Source organism: Hordeum vulgare, chromosome 1H, assembly GCF_904849725.1.
Source record: "Hordeum vulgare subsp. vulgare chromosome 1H, MorexV3_pseudomolecules_assembly, whole genome shotgun sequence".
NCBI lineage: Eukaryota > Viridiplantae > Streptophyta > Magnoliopsida > Poales > Poaceae > Hordeum > Hordeum vulgare.
In genome coordinates this window covers 258,255,593-258,273,149 of record NC_058518.1, presented here as the reverse complement: position 1 = coordinate 258,273,149, position 17,557 = coordinate 258,255,593, and positions in this window count along the sequence as shown.

Sequence of the window (17,557 nt, the reverse complement as noted above, 5' to 3'; positions counted from 1 at the left end):
CCACCTGGAGGGGAAGAGGGAGGACGAGGACTGGTGCCGCAGGCTAGGAGATCCTCCTGGAGGTGCTAAGGAGAAGGAGGGAGCTCGGGGAGGCTCTGATTCGAGCATGCCCGAGACGGCCATGGTGGCCATGGAAGAAGAGGTGGAGAGAAAGGCTTGGGAGAGAAGAAGGGGAGAGCCGAGGGGTTCCCGGGAGAGAGGGAGAGGGTTCTGGAGGAGCTAGAGGTGCTCGGGAGGCTGTAAGTGGGGGAGGAGGAGCCGAGAGAGCTCGAGAGCTCTCTGGAGCTCACGTGGGCATGGGCGCCACACGTCCCAGAGGTCATTGGATGCTAGCTAACATCGTGGAGGAAGTCAAGGAGGGATGGGGGAGTGCTCTGGCGCTCTAGGGCGTGCTGCAGCTGCGGGACACGAGCTAGGAGACGAGGAAATGGTGTAGAGCACCATTAGTGCAGGCTGACAGCGTGGTCACCATGGCCACGCGTGTCCACGGTGTCCATTCGACCTGGAAACGTTGTCTCCCATGCAAGGCATGCTTGCCAGAGGTCACTGGTGGAGTTTGGAGCCAAGTGAAGAAGGTTTGAATGGGGTTTGACTGTTGTAAACATTTCAGGAGAAAACTAGGGGCTGATACAAATGGTTTTCACACGCAGAGAGGGGAGGTGAAACCATGTCTTGGAGCATGTGGTATGAAAGGACTACACACCTGCAGAAATTCAGCTCAAGAAATAAAGTGTAGCTAACACTTGCTGTACAAAGCTACTTTTCAGCCAGAAATGAACTTGAGGAGGTGCTGCTCATTTTCTCCGCATGAGCATGCCATATCTTGGTTCTAAATGAAGCCTTGGCATATATTAGATGCTCTGGAAAGAGTTGGGGGTGATAGATTAAGCAGAAGAATGGAAGGAATGGTAAAACAGTGCTGCCAAGGGTAAAAATGAGAGAAACTTACAAAGGGTCCTTCCCTAATAATTGACCAGTGGCCATGGGGAAGTTACTAGAGGTAAAATATAACTATGTGAGGTTGTGGTAGACAGTTGAGCTCAAGGAATAAAGTGGAAGGGGCAAATGGAACCAAATTAATGAGTGCACACAAGGTGTTTGATCTGTGGTAGGGCTACCAGATGGATTCCAATGGCTATGAAACTTAACAGGGTCAAACAATAGATGAAAATAGGCTTGCACACCAAATTTGGGATTTGCTGGAGGAGTTTTCCAATGTAGACTTGAAAAACCCTAGAAAGGGGCAGAAATGGGTTTCTGCTTAGAACCCTATTCAAATAAATTCCCACAAATCAAATATTTGGTGTAGGGGCATTATTTGATCATTAAGGCATGCACAAAAAGTTTGAGGTCAATTGGACAAACTTTATAATGTAAAGTTATTCAATGTCAGAAATCAACACAGAGGGTTTTGAGGGTCTTAGGACAAGTTCCTCTATTCTCCTTGGTATACCACTTGGTGTGGATGCCTCACTAGAGTACTGGAACATGTCCACCAAATTTGAGCACAATTGGAGACACTTCACAATGTAGAGTTGCTCAAATTTGATTCTGGACAGATAGGGTTTTAGAGTGATTAGGGGAGTCAAATCAACTTGGATTGAAATGAAACTTGGCAAGATCATCAAGAATATCATAGATGACATGCTAGAATTTTACTGGAATTTATTGAGAATATTTCTTATAGAAATATTCCAAAAGCTTGAAATAGGCAGGAATGGTTTTGGAGGGGTTTGCCCAATATTTTGAACATGACCATGTGTTTAAACTCAGAAATATGGAATAAATATATCCACTGAGTTTCCCTAAATTTTCTGAAATGTTTTGAAGGCAATAAAAATAACTTTCCTTCATAGGAGACCATTTCTGGCCTCACAGAAGGGCTTTTAAATAAAATAATAAAATAACTTTTAAAATAATAATATGGTGGTTTTTGAAAGTCATTTTGATAATGGTTTTAAATAAAACAATTGGTGCAAAAGAAACTCCCTAATTTTAGGACTTGTAGTACAAACCTCATCTGAGGGGTTTGAAAGTTTAATTCAAAGAAAAACTTTTTGGTGAAAATAATATTTGGTAAAAATAGATATTTGTTCTAAACACATGGTATGATCATTAGGCAGGAGATCATGGAGTGAGGAGGTGATTAGGAGGATGGCAAGAATTAATGGGGATCAATCGCATGCATTGAAACAAACAGGCAAACAATAGTCACTCCAAGCATCACAAGCATTCACAAAAAATTTAATTGGTCGTAAATTTTGAAATAAGTTAATTAGTCAGGGAAGCCAAAAACAGGGTGTGACAATCAAGAGGGCCTGAACCTGGGTAAATATTGTCTCCCCCTTCTCGTGTAACCCATCGATCCAAGGTCGATAGTTCGGGACCCCGTACCCGAGATCTGCCAGTTTTGACACTAAGCGGGAAAAATTTGACAATGCAAAGTTGCTCAAGTTTGGATCTGAACACAAAGGGGTTTGGGATATTTTGGTGAACCAAAATGATTGGGGTAGATATGAAACTTGGCAAGATCAGCACACATGTCATATGTGACATGCTAGAATTTCCCTGGATTTATTTGATAATATTTCTTATAGAAAGGGTTTTGGAGGATTTTGTCCAATATTTTGAACATAACCATGTGTTATATGTCCACTAAGGTGCTATAATTTTCTCAAATATTTTGGAAGCATTAAAATATTTTTTCCCAATAAAAGATCATTTCTGGCCTTAAAGAAAAGATTTTAAATAAAATATGAAAATAACCTTTAGAAATAATATTTTTTTATTTTGGGAAGTCTTATGTATGGTAGGTTCCAAATAAAGTCTATGGGGAAAACGTTCACCCTAGTTTGAGGACTTGTAGTACAAACCTCAATTGAGGGGTTTTTTGAAAACCTAAATTGAAAAAATGTTTTTTTGGCCAAAATAATATTTTATAAAAATATTTTTTGGTACTATACACATGGCATGATCATTGGGCGAAGGTTTGGATCAGGTAGATGAGTTTTGGAGGCAAGAGATATTTTGTGAGTTAAAACACAATCACGCAAACAAGCAAATTGCAAACAGTTCAACCATGCACAAGCACAAAAAAGTTTTTAATTGGTCTAAATTTTTATAAACTCATGACATAGCAAAGTGGTACAAACATAGGGTGTGACAAAAAACAGTATCCATCTATAAAGGGAAATGCATCGATATAGTCACATCAACTGTGGATAACCTGATACAATGCAAGTCACAAGCTTGACACGGCGAGAATGGTTGCAACATCATCAAGTATACCCATTCCAAATTTCATTCCAATTACCCAAAAAACAGAGATTGAAAGGATAGTAGAGGACCTGAAAATTATCTACCTTAGAAAGGTATTTCAGCACACAATTGTCCATATCTTGATCTAGAATTGGTAGTGGCAGTGCTTTATCACACCAATCCATGTTCATAAGCCCTCAAGTCCGTGCTTCTTCTAGTGATCTCACCGCCCGTCACACCCTGGGAATTGACGATTTTTAGCAATGGCTTGTAATGAGGCTTCTCTTCCACTCTTCGACCAGCCTTGGTACATTCTACAGTGGGAACCCTTTCGCCTAAGATCATTAATAATGAAGACAGAGAATTACTGAGTTGATATGAGCACTTCCCCAAAGGTAGAGGCCATTCATTCAAGTTGGCAATCCTCTGATCTTTGCTTCCAGTGTCAAGAGGGAAACAACCCGGATCACTAGCTATGGCTGAATGGTTAAAGCGCCCAACTCATAATTAGTAAATTTGCCCATAAAAATAGATATATTCCTCAATTAATGTGGTCTGTCCAACTAAGTAGAAAAGTACACTAGAGAGTGGATACACGTGGTATGGGGCTGCTCGTCCCACCTGGTATTGAGGGAGCTAAAGTGGGCCTTATTTTCTTGTGTCTTCCTACTTTGCCAACCCACAGATCATTGTGTCTAGATCATGCAACATATTTGAAAGGTGCTACCGGCATAGGAGCCTACTCAGCGTCAGCGGCTTCGTTCCGCACTAGAGTGGTCCAATATGTGGTTCCGCATGTTCCATGACTATCAAACTCAAGCAAGAGTCAAACTGCTAGCTTTTTGTGGGCATTCACCTAGCAAGCAGAAATCCTTTTGAAGGAAGCTATTCAAAAACAGTTGGAACAGGTTCTTTCTATTTATACCCACTTTAAGGTATTCATCATTGCAGTACAACTGTTGGAGTGGGATGACATCATATTCGTTCACTTAGGCGCACAACATGCCATTGGTAATGACTCTACTACGGCACTGAGGAGACTGGATGTGTTAAGCTACTTGGTAAGATGCTGCGTGACCCTCGCCTGCACCTTGTTAATCACATCTAGGCCTGACTTGCTTTTCCGAACCGCTTGTTTTCTCGGGGCTACAGTCCAGTTGCCTTTTCTTGTATGTGGGACTCTCTATCTTCTCGGGTAAATCCACCCGGTTTCATACTTGGTACAACCCAAAAACACACACCACCATAATCTTTAGGGGTGCATAGGTGTTCAACTCATTTGTACTTGATTTTTGATATCGGCGACCACTTGAAGGGAATCACTCCTCGCAACTCCTACAAAGATCAAGCTATATTAAGGTAATTATGTTAGGGTTAAGTCGTATAACTTCTCCATTGCCGCATTGGCGGCAAGTGGAGTGCCATGGTACGTCTCCAACGTATCGATAATTTATGAAGTATTCATGCCAATATTCTACCACTTTCCTATACTTTTGGCAACATTTTATATTATTTTTTGGGACTAACTTACTTATCTAGTGCCTAGTGGCACTTCCTATTTTTTGTGTTTTTGGTTTCACAGAAATTCCATATCAAACGAAGTCCAAACGCACTAAAAATATACGAAGATTTTGTTTTGGAATATATGTGAATTTTGGAAAGAAGAATCAACGCAAGACCATGCTCGAGGATCCCACAAGAAAACAAGGTGCGGCCTGGGGGTGGGGTTGCGCCCTGATGGCTTGTGGCCAACCCTTAGGTCGATTGGTGCCCTTCTTTCACCTCAAGGAAGACAATTTTTCGATAAAATCCCCTCAAAATTTCAGCCCGGTCAGAGTTACGGATCTACGAATATTTAAGAAATGGTGAAGGGCTAGAAAACAGCAGTAAAAACAGGAGAGAAACAAAGAGAGAGATCCAATCTCGGAGGGGCTCTCGCCCCTCCAGGAGCCATGATGGCCAAGGACCAGAGGTAGAACCTCTACCTAGATGGGGCAAGGCAACGTAGGAGGAAGCCTAAGGGGGGAGACTCTCTGCCCCTCTCTTCCAGCGGCGCCGAAGTGTCGTCGGGGGAGCCATCGCCGCGGTGATCGTCTTCATCAACATCACCGTCTCCAGCACTGTCCATTCTCTACCTATGGTGGTCCACTCTCCCGCACCTTGCTGTAATCCCCTACTTGAACATGGTCTTCAGGCCACATATTATTAATCAATGACCTGTTGCCATCCTATGATGTTTGAGTAGATCTATGTTGTCCTTTGGCTTGATTGATGATCTTGATTGGTTTGAGTGTATCTTGTATTTTTGTGATGTCCTAAGGTGCCTTCCGTGAGGCGCACATGTGTAGGATTCATGCTGGATGGTGTTGCAATATGTTCATTACTCTCTTATAGTGGGTGGCTAGAGATACAGAAGTTTACACCCCAGTAAGGGGGTTGTTTACGTATGGGAGTAAAGGGTACTTCATGTTTGAATCTATGGTTGGGTTTACCTTAATGATTTCTATTAGTTGGGGATGCTTGCTAGAGATCCAATCATAAACTCATATGATCCAAGTATCGAAAGTATGTTAGCTCATGTCTCTCCCTCGTATAAATTGCAAGAATGATTACCGATCTTGCTATCAATTGCCTAGAATGATTCCGCACACAATACCATCATTATTCCACACTCATTGTTTGCAATATATTATAATATATTCTAACTCTATTCAGTGCAGAAACTATTTTAATATTTTAGTTCTCCAATATCATGCAAAGCTATCCTCTTCATACCCACAACGCAATTTTATTTCTCGTTACTAGATAGAAGCAAACGTTTGGTGTACGTTGAGTCGTATCAGTGGCAGATAGGACATGGGAGAGTATTGATATTACCTTTAGCTCCTTGTGGGATCAACACTCCATACTTACCACTTCCATCTTTGTAAAGTGTTACGATGATTCCTTGCACTTGTGGATTATCAAGCTCTTTTATGGTGCCGTTGGAGGTGAGCAATAGCATGGGGTTAATATTTTCGTGTATGCTTGTTTGCTTCTACCACTAAGTAGATTTTGTTTTTGTTTTGTTTCTATTTTCTTGTTCTATTTATTTCGTTTTGGGTGAAACAAACATTTAAAAAAAACACAATTTTTTTACTTGCCTCTTAAAAGAGAAGCGTTTGGAAAGTTATGCATTGAACAAGTGAGAGTCGACCTTTAACACTTGTGTTCATGCTCATGGAAGCAATGTAGAAATTTTCATGGAAGTTTCTCATAACAAAATTATTCCCTTATATTTACTATTGTACCATGAAAATAATGTGCTTGTCATAATATGCATGATGCTCTTTTGCATGTTTCATCAACTATCCTTATGTGAGCATCATTGAAATTATCATGCCTAGCTAAAAGGCTTTAAAGAAAAGCGCTTGTTGGGAGACAACCCAACACTTATCATTTCTGTTTGTGTGTTTTCACATGATTAAGCTAGTGTGTTAATCATGTGGCATGTCTTTTATTTCAATAATGTTCCAAGTAAAACCTTTGGGATGATTTGGATGATAAGTAGAATTGATACGGTACAAAAATATAAACTTTGACGTCCAGTGCAGAATTTCTGTGATTTTACTAGTAAGTCTTTTCAATTTGACTGTTTTACATGGCATTAATATACAAATTCACTAGGTCTTCCTAATTTTTCAGAATTGTTTGAGTTACCTAAGTATGGTGTTTTCGCTGATCATTATAGAGTGTTCTGTTTTAGACAGCTTGCATAGTTGGCTTGTTTTGATGATGCTATGGATTGTATCGGGGGGTATAAGCCTTGGAGAAGTTAGAATATAGTACCTTATGGAATAATTAAATATGAATCAATTTATAATAGTACCTAAAGTTTATGATTTTCATATTATACTAACGGATCTTGAAAGGTTTTATTAGGTTTTGTGTGATTAAAGTTTTCAAGTGTTGGGTGAGATACTGATAGGAGGAGAATAAGTAGCATCAAGACCCTAAGATTGGGGATGCCCAAGGCACCCCAAGGTTATATACAAGGAAGATTCAAGGTTCTAAGCTTGGGGATGACCCGTATGGTATCCCTTCTTTCGTCTTCAACGCTATTGGCATATCTTACTTAGAGCTATTTCTTATTCATCACATAATATGTGTTTTGCTTGCAGCATCCTTTTATTTTGTTAGTATTTGTTTGCTATTATTTATAATCTTTTTGTTCAATAAAAAGTTCCAAGAATTGCCTTTAGAATGCTTGTATTGCATGTGTGAGGTGTGCAGTATAAAAACATAAACTTTTGCTATAGTATTTGGATTATGAGATTTTAGTGGAACGAGAAAAGTTTATGAATTTTTTATACAATACTTTAATACAAATTCTTATTCTTATCCAAAAAATTTAGAGTTTTTGGAGATACATAAGTACATTATTTAAATTTATTACTACAGACTTTTCTGTTTGGACCAATTGCTGTCATAGTTTTGTTATCTACCTATCCTAGAGTTTTCATCATTTATATTGGCAAATATAAATTTTGGAAATGATATTATACAATACCTGATGTTTTGAAAATTATTATGCAACTTGTATTGACAGTATATGAAGTGTAGATCTATTCTTATGTGTACTAACCTATCTCACGAGTTCTTTTGAAATTTTGTGTGAATGAAGTTTTTGAGACTTAGGTGAAACCGGGATATAAGAGGATTGAACAGGATAAAACACTCAAGATTGGGGATGCCCAAGGCACCCCAAGTAAATATTACAAGAAGTCTCAAGCATCTAAGCTTGGGGATGATATGCATCCCACCTCTCTTCGTCAACAATTCTCAGTTAGCCGATGTTGATCCTAAGTTTTCATTCGTTCACATGTTCAATTCTTGGAGCATATTTTTTGTTTACTATTCCATTTTATTTTATTCACCATGCTGGTATGAGATAATCCTTCATTGATTTATAGAATGCTTCATGAACTTCACTTATATCTTTTTTATCATAGTTTGATGACCACTCTTGTACTTCACTTACATCATAAGAGAAAATGTTGAATGAATTGAATGCCATAAAACGTGAAATTATATAAGCTTCATATGCTTGTACCATGGGGAGTAGTGACTTCACATACTAAGAGTATAAACAATAAAATTTATTGGAGGTTAGCAAACATATCATTGGTCACTTCAACAAATCATGAAATAATATTGAAGAAAGAGAGGTTTCACATATGAATATACTACTTGGACATCTTCTATGATTGTGATCCCCCATTAATTATTTTCAAACTTGATCAAGTAATTGACATTGTACAAGGAAGACAATGTAATGATTATGATTGCTTATATTCACATAGTAGTTATATTGTCATGGATTCTCTAACATGTGGTGCTTGCTTATGATCTTTTGCTAGCCCAAAAATTTGCAGTAAGTAGAGATACTACTTGTGCATCCATAACCCTTAAACCCGGCTTCTTGCCATGAGAGTCCACCATACCTACCTATGGATTGAATAAGATCCTTCAAGTAAGTTGTCATCAGTGCACAAAGCAATAAAAATTGCTCCTAAACATGTATGATCTTTTATTGTAAGGGAAAATAAGATGTGTACGATCTTTTGATGGCAACGAAATAAAAGCGACGGACTGCATAATAAAGTTTGCTATCACAAGAGGCAATATAAAGTGACGTTCCTTTTCATTAAGAGCTTGCATATCCAAAAATAAAAAGCGCACATAAGATATGGCCATGAACTTGTTCTTCTTGATGTCCATCATCAAAGCACCGACATGATATCCATCGTCACAGGGGCCACACCATGATCTCCGTCATTCTGCTGTCATCGAGGTTGTCGCGCTATCTATGTTGTTACTACTAAAGCTACTACTAGCGATAAAGCAAAGCATCTCCAAGCGCAAAATAATTAAAGTCGGTTACTACTAAAGCTACTATAGCTCCTGCCGGTTGTCGTAGCATCCAGGTGCAAGTCGATATTTAACTATTACAACATGATCATCTCATACATCCAATATATCATATCATGTCTTTGGCCATATCACATCACATGCATACCCTGCAAAAACAAGTTAGACGTCCTCTAATTTGTTGTTGCATATTTTACGTGGCTGCTACGGGTATCTAGTATGATTGCATCTTACTTACGCAAAGCCACAACAGTGATACGCAGATTTCTATTTAACCTTCTCCAAGGACCGCCTCGGTCATATCCGATTCAACTAAAGTTGAAGAAACAGACACCCGTCACTCATCTTTATCCAACAAGTTGCATGTTAGTCGAGGAAATCGGTCTCTCGTAAGCGTACGAGTAATGTTGGTCCGGGCCGCTTCAATCCTCCAATACCGACGAATCAAGAAAAGACTAAGGAGGGAAGCAAATTGAACATCAACGCCCACAAACTCCTTTGTGTTCTACTCGATATATCATCTATGCATAGACCTAGATCATGATGCCACTGTTGGGGAACGTCGCATGGGAAACAAAAAATTTCCTACGCACGCATAAGATCTATCCATTGTGATGACCATCTACGAGAGGGGAGAGTGTATCTACATACCCTTGTAGGTCGCTAAGCGGAAGCGTATATAACGCGGTTGATGTAGTGGAACATATTCGCGATCCAAATTGCAGCCCGTCCCGCGATCTCATCATGATCCGTCCTGCAATCCCATCATGATCCATCCCGATCTAGTGCCGAACGGACGACACCTCCACATTCAGCACACGTACAACTCGATGACGTTCACCGCCTTCTTAATCCAACAAGAGGGGCGGAGAGGTAGATGAGTTATCCAGCACGACGGCGTGGTGGTGGTGATGGTGAACTAATCCAGCAGGGCTTCGCTAAGCTCTGCTGAACTATTCTAGAGCAGAAAACGATCTAGAGAGAGGGCAGCCCTGGCTTATTCGGGTTAGGGATGCCCTTAAAATCCTCTAGTATATATAGGAGGGAGAGAGGGGAGGAGGCAGCCAAAGGCTTCTCCTTTGGTTCGGCCGAATAGCAGGTGGAGGAGTCCACCTCCAATCCTACTCCAAGTAGGACTCCTCCCACTTGGAATATTCCCCCTCTCCCTTTGGGATTTCCCCCTCTTTGCTTATTGGCCGAAATAGGTAATCTTGGGCTGGCCGCACCAACCCACCAAGGGCTGGTGTGCCACCTTTAGGCCTATTAGGTTCTCTCCTGGGTGGGTGGCACCTCCCGGTAAAACATCGGAACCCACTCATCACTCCCGGTACTTTACCGGCAATGCCCTAAAACTTTTCGGAAGCCAAATGCAACTTTCCTACATATCAATCTTTATCATCGGACCATTCCGGAGCTCCTCGTGACGTTCGGGATCTCATCCGAGACTCCGAAAAATGTTTGGTTACCAAAACACACACAACTCACTAATATTGAAACGTCACCGAACCTTAAGTGTGCAAACCCTATGGGTTCGAGAACTATGCACACATGACCTGTGACACTCTCCGGTCAATAACCAACAGCGAGACATGGATGCACATATTGGCTCCTACATATTCCACGAAGATCTTTATCCTTGAACCTCTATGTCAAGGATTCAGTTAATCCCGTACGATGTCCCCTTTGTCCTTCGATATGTTACTTGCCCGAGATTCGATCGTCGGTATCTCTATACCTAGTTCAATCTCGTTACCGACAAGTCTCTTTACTTGTTCTGTAATACAAGATCCCGTGACTAACTCCTTAGTCACATTACTTGCAAGGCTTATTGTGATGTTGTATTACCGAGTGGGCCCTGAGATACCTCTCCGCCACACGGAGTGATAAATCCCAGTCTTGATCCACGGCAACCCAATAGACACCTTTGGAGATACCTATAGAGCACCTTTATCCATAGCCTTAAGTCTATGTCTCGATCTCCTATGCGTGGAAGATAAGATACGGGAGATGGGGTCCTATGGTATGGCCTTTGTTTCGGGCAAGCCCAATTACAAACAAAAGAGAAGGTCGGTCCCATACTCAAACCAAATCAAAAGGGCGGTACTCACTCGGGAGGAAAGTCTTCAATCCCTTGAGAGAAATCAAAAAATGGCCAATACCGAGACACGGCCCGGACTCCCACGGGGGAAGCAGAGGTAGTTGGGCATTGGATCTCTTCGGGCCTGGCTTGGAGGAGGAAATAATCCACTTGTTGGGCACGTGTTCTTTTTATAAACAAGTTGGAAGGACAACAATGGTTTCTAGAGTGAGCCCACCTAGAAATATGAATCAACAAAGAAAGAGTTTGTTAGGAATTACCCCTTTCTTGATCGGTATCAGTGTTCGGAGAATAAATAATTGAATAAAAGGGCTTGTTTTGACCCTCGAGAGTAGGTAATTCATTCGTACCCCGACATGTAAATACTCACAGCCCGAATCATATGGGCGGACAATATTCACCCACAGCCTCGTTGCGAATGCAAAGTTCTTCTTGAAGAACCTTACCTTAGAGCCATTTTTATGGATCGAATTAGTAAAAGTCTTTAGTAGACTTCACACCCACACAACTATTCCCGCCGAGTCCTAGTGGTCCTAGATTCCGCACTGGGCACCATACCCCTTCCTTATCAGTATTCCTAATCGAATCCGATCTCTTTGGGATCTATTTCTTCCTATTATTAATATCCGCTAGGGGTACGAAGGAAAAGGAGACCGGATGAAGGATGACTTTCTTAGGAAAAGCCACCTTCGCAAGAGATCGTTAGATAAACCAAACTACCAACGTGAAAAGAGTCATAGAATACGAGGAATCCAAACGAAAAATTTGCTTTTCCGAATTATCATTATTCAGTCAACTCAAATAAGATGTATCTTGTTCAAGCCAATAAATAGAGCTAAGTACTCCACGGTCAACGGCTATCAGCTAACACTCCACTCGCCGCCAATGTGGAAGGATGCCGCCAAAAAGAATGGAATGCTGCTTTGCTTTGTGGGATGCGCTGGATCCCATATAATAAGCTTGCTCTCATTATTGGTTCCTCGGAGAGTCAATTTCTCCAGTTGCATATGCTGCAGCACCAACTATTAGCAAAATCTTCTAGTTTATATGCTATTTTTCTGTATAAGGAATGGAGAATAGATAGAGTTTTCCGAACAAACCTGCTAGTGAAATTGAATTAGCATATAGAATTACATGGTTTATCATGCTTTATGGGGTAAGATATTGGATCCTCTAGTGGTCTCTTTTTCTTGTTGCTTCATAAGAAGGACATTGTCCAAAAAAACTATGGTAGACACTCTCCTTCTTACTGAATCCTTATCCTACCCTTCTGAAGTCCTCAGAGAGGGAATCCTCTCACTTTTCATTGGACAAAGAGGCGGTCCCGTGATGGATAGCCATCCATCCAGGGCTTGATGAGTTAAGCATACAAATATGGATGGGTCCTCATCAAGCGATGAAACTGAGCCACGTTCCCTATAAATAAGGAGATTCATTCTTTTTTCTAAGTGTGGTATACATTGGATGGAACTAGAGTGGGGGAAATCTGCGAAATGATGTGCCTCTCAAGTACCGAAGAACACGAAGTAGGCTAGAAGTTACAAGTTTCCTGTTCTGGTTTCATCTTGCCATGCCAATCTACTTATCCACCTATCCCCATATCCATGCTTGTTGAGCCTCTTCTGGGACAGGAAAATTAAATTTTCTATAGACACTAGGATCAGAAAATGGTAGTGGATGCGGACACTGAACAGGTGGCACGAAATGCTCTCCAAAAAGAAGGATAAAAGGATAGATTAGCAAAGTAGTCACTCCCAACGGTCAACCCAATAGTAGGTGTAGGTGGTAGTGAAAGTGCCACAGCCGGGATTTTTCATCAATATGATTTATTTCCCACCAAGAACTAACTGTAACGCTCTTCATTTTATAGGATCTCCCATTCGTCAGAAAGGCTCGTTTGGCTTATAAGTACTCGACTAAACCCCGCTTTTGATAAATCACTTTCTATGGTATCCTTAGGGACCCACACACACGAGAAAATGTCGATCCTTAGTTCTACAATCTCCCTCCACCTCAATTTTCCATTTTCGTTGGGAAAGAACGACAAAGTCCACCAATCCTCGGAGTGAAGCGATGAACGAATTCTCGCGGTTCTGCTCCTGCGGAAGTATCTACTCGTAATGCAATTTCTTGGATTGCTCGTGTATCCACGGGAAAAATCCTACATCATTATCAGCAATCAGAAAAGAAACTCTTTGGACAAGCATGGGGCTTAGTCAAGTAGAACCGAGAAGGGGTGTCCCCTCACAAAAGGGGGTCACAGTAACCAGGCCCGGGCGACTATTTACCAAAAACATAGGTCTGCACAAAGTCGTATGACCATGTATGGGGATGACGCCTGCTCAGTGTGGTTCCGTATCAAGTAAGGATAAGGAACCCGCCCAAAGGATTTCTAAAAGCATTACCAAAGGCTCATTCATCGAAAATAAAAATCATACACACAGAAAAACATTCTCAAAGTAAGCATACTTTTAATGCGCCATCCCTCTTGCGAACGTACTCCCAAGGCAGGATACTTAACACGTTAGCCTTACTAAACCGCATAAAGCATACAAATACGACTTAAATAAACAACTAGCGAAACCTCAATTGGTAAGAGGAGTAAACACCTCTTCTTTGGCCATTCAAAACAGAGCCTTGGCTATAGAGTCATTGGTTTCTAATCGCAATGGACCCTCTCCCTTTTGGAGACTAGGATGACATGAGAACTCCAATTGAATGATGCTATACTCAAATCTGATTCTAGTTTTTAACCGTAGGCATCTCGCCACGAAGTTGGTGGGATCATCATGAATTAGGTCGGCAAACACTAGGATTCGACAAGAATCTCATTTTTTGGTAGTACGAAGGGGTCAACCATCACATCCAACAAAAATCCTTCAAGGCGCATTCTTTGAGAGTGATAGGTTTGACTTCTCCATTGTTTCCAGATATGGTTGCCGATTGACATATCCATTTGAACCAATTATTAAAGTTAAAAGGGCTAAGTGCACAACTAATTGAATTCCTTTTCGAGGTTGAGTTCATCTTGAAACCACATTTGCTTCCTAATTAAACTGAGAAAAAAAGAATATTAAAAGAAAGACTCCAACTCAAGGATTGTAGAAACCATAACAACAAAGTAGATGTTCATAACTCGTAAAATGTTGAGTAGGCATGAATTCTCCCAATTTGCGGGCCAGGCCAAATCGGCCCACCACTTGGGATGGGAATGGCTCAGCCCAGGTTCCGCATTCCTATGTGGGTAGGATTCGCCAGGGATGAGCGGCTATTATCTTTTTTCTCCCCAATGAGGTGGTGCAAGAAATTTCAGCTCAAATTGATTTATGACTAATCAGTATCAATTAGAAAATGCACTAGTAAGGAGTCCTATTGAAACCAAGATTCGATGATCCCTATAGGACGCGGTCAACGAGACCCTTCCCCACCACATCACATGCTTGCTTGCTTTTGCTAGTCCGATCGAGAAAAACCAATGAACTTTTGAGAATACATGATTGCATATTTGCCATGTGGAGACAACCATATTTGCCATGCGGAGACAACCATATTTTCCATGCGGAGACAACCATATTTGCCAAATGCTTTATGGTTTGTTTGCCATTTTGAATTCATTAAGGTGGACATATGGAATGCAAAGAGATAGTTAAATATGCAGATTGGAATACGGCTGCCATGTAAAGTGTTGTATATTTTCCATGGGGAAATCGACATAATTGCCATGTCATTTACGCTATATATACCCTTTGAAAAAAAATATAAACGGCCCAAACGGAACAATTTTGGTATTTTAACACTGAACTTCAAAATTGCCATGCAAGAAGGAAGATATAACTAACCTACAGTTTGTCATATATTGTTTCAGATATCCTATCCCTCGCAAGCACAACCTTGACATCATCATAATTCTAGGCAGAGATAACAAACTTATGTGGAGGAGGTGGACCTCCTCTCGCAGCAAGATTGATAGTAGATATATCAAGATTGTCATCATACCTGAGCCGGTAAACACAAAAAGGAAAATAAATAAATAAAAACATGTCAGAATTCAGTATTGTGTAAAGAGAACACATTATGGAAAAATTAAAATATTACCGAGATTGCCACGTGATTAGCAATGCATTCTCACATGTGTAAACTTATAAGAAAGATTTACCATGTACATGGACATATGTTTGCCATGTATCACCAGTTACAACACAAATACGGGAAATGAAAAAGAAAAAACCAAATATGAATGTACTAGAGAAAGTGTATATTATGTGTGTTTTAAATGCAATTGCCATGTAGCATCAACTAGAGATGCCATGTGTCAACAACTACACTTGCCATGCAAAACCAAACAAAGTTGTTGTATATGATCAACTAGAGTTGCAATGAATAATCAATCAAAAGTTCCCATGTAGAATCAACTAGAGTTGACATGTATGGTCAAGGAGAGTTGCCATGTGTAAACAATTGGGTTGCCCCATGTGAAAAACTATAATTGTCATCTATGATTAAATACACCTCCCACTTAATTTACTTCATAAAGGCGGCCAAATGAATACATTTCAATCTTGAATACCCTACACTAACCATATTGGGTTCTCTATATTGTGAATGAGTAACAAATGTACCGTGTTAAAGGCATTTGCAAACACACAAAAATACCATTAGGTGTAGGCGATAGCTCTTCTGGTACAACTTGTTTGCAAAGGCATTATATAGGAAGTCGGCGATGAATTTACACCAAGTCATGCTTTTAACATCTTTCAGATTCATGTGCACAAGATTAAAAACGAACAACACGTGAACAGTTAAAAAACTTCAAGTGGTAGGAACATGCTAGTACATGACATTAAAACAAAAGATGGTAAAAAATGAATAGACGAAGAGCATTAACTAGGACGGGGAAGCATTTGTTGCTTGGTCGTAGCAACGTGGTAGGCGCAAAGACAAGCGAGATCAAGTACAATAGCAGCTTCATCTTAAATACCTCGTCGTGTATTGTCATGCCCTCCAACGAAGTCGGTCGTATTAGGCATGGATGCCTCGCTAGGAAACAAATGGGGGAACAATACATCCTCAATCGCGTTGTTCACCTTATAAGGAACTTTGATTTCCCCATGGGGGACACCCAAGGTGCACAAAATGGACTCCTCATGCAAAGGGAGTCTTACATGTCCCGGAATGACAAATTCCCTAGACACGGGGTCATAGATCTCCCCGAGCCAATCACAGACAGGGTTCACTAGATTTGGGCATAAGTTTTCCATCTATGCCTACATCCCCATCTCACCGACAGCTTTCTTCTGATCGTCCCTAAAACCCTTGGTTATTATGGCCAGCCGTTCTTGCAAAGTCCTATCGTGCACGCGTTTGTTCTTCTGCAAAACAGAAATGCGGTCATTCTTGCCATGTTCAATATGCTAAAAAATACCACTGAAAATGAATGTAATCTCTAGCTATAACACAATGAACAGGAAAAAAGAACCTCCTCACCGTCTTTCCTATGACCAGCCACACGATTCACTGGCGGTGGCTCCATGAAGTCGTCGTCGTCGTCTTCTAGCTGGTGGTCGCGAACCATGATCCTATAATGTGAACAAGTACAAATGAGTACAAATGAAAACAAGAGTGAAAATTTCAATGGATGCATAAAGTAAGAAGGCAATGGATAACGTCGACGACAAGTGAAAATTGCCATGTTTACTAGTCATACATACGACAAATGTCAATGTGTTCTCGTGTTGAAGCAAAAACTTAGTTTGCCACATGCTAACTAAATAAACTGCAAAGTTTCCCTTTTGACAATACTGGAGACACAACAAAAATTATGTTGGAGAAAAAGAGGGATATGCCACCTGCTAACTAAATAAACTGCAAAGTTTCCCTTTTGACAATACCGGAGACACAACAAAAATATGTTGGAGTGAAAGAGGGATATGCCACCTGCTACCTAAAAAATACTAGGCAGTTGCCATGTAACACTACAAAAGGCATGACAAATAATATACTGTAGTAAGTGGAAGTTTCCATTTTACTTGGCTATTGCCATGTAACAATACATAAGACATGGTAAATAATATCTTGGGTAAAAGAGGGAGTTGCCACCTGCAAACTAAAAATGTAGTAGGCAATTCCATGTAACACTTGAAAGGCAAGGCAAATAATATCTTGGGTTAAACTTGGAGTTGTCATATGCTCCTATGCACACGAGGTAGTTACCATCAAACACTACAGAAAGGCATGCCAAATAATATACTAGGGTAAAGAGCTAGTTGCCAACTTCTTACCAGCACATCACGC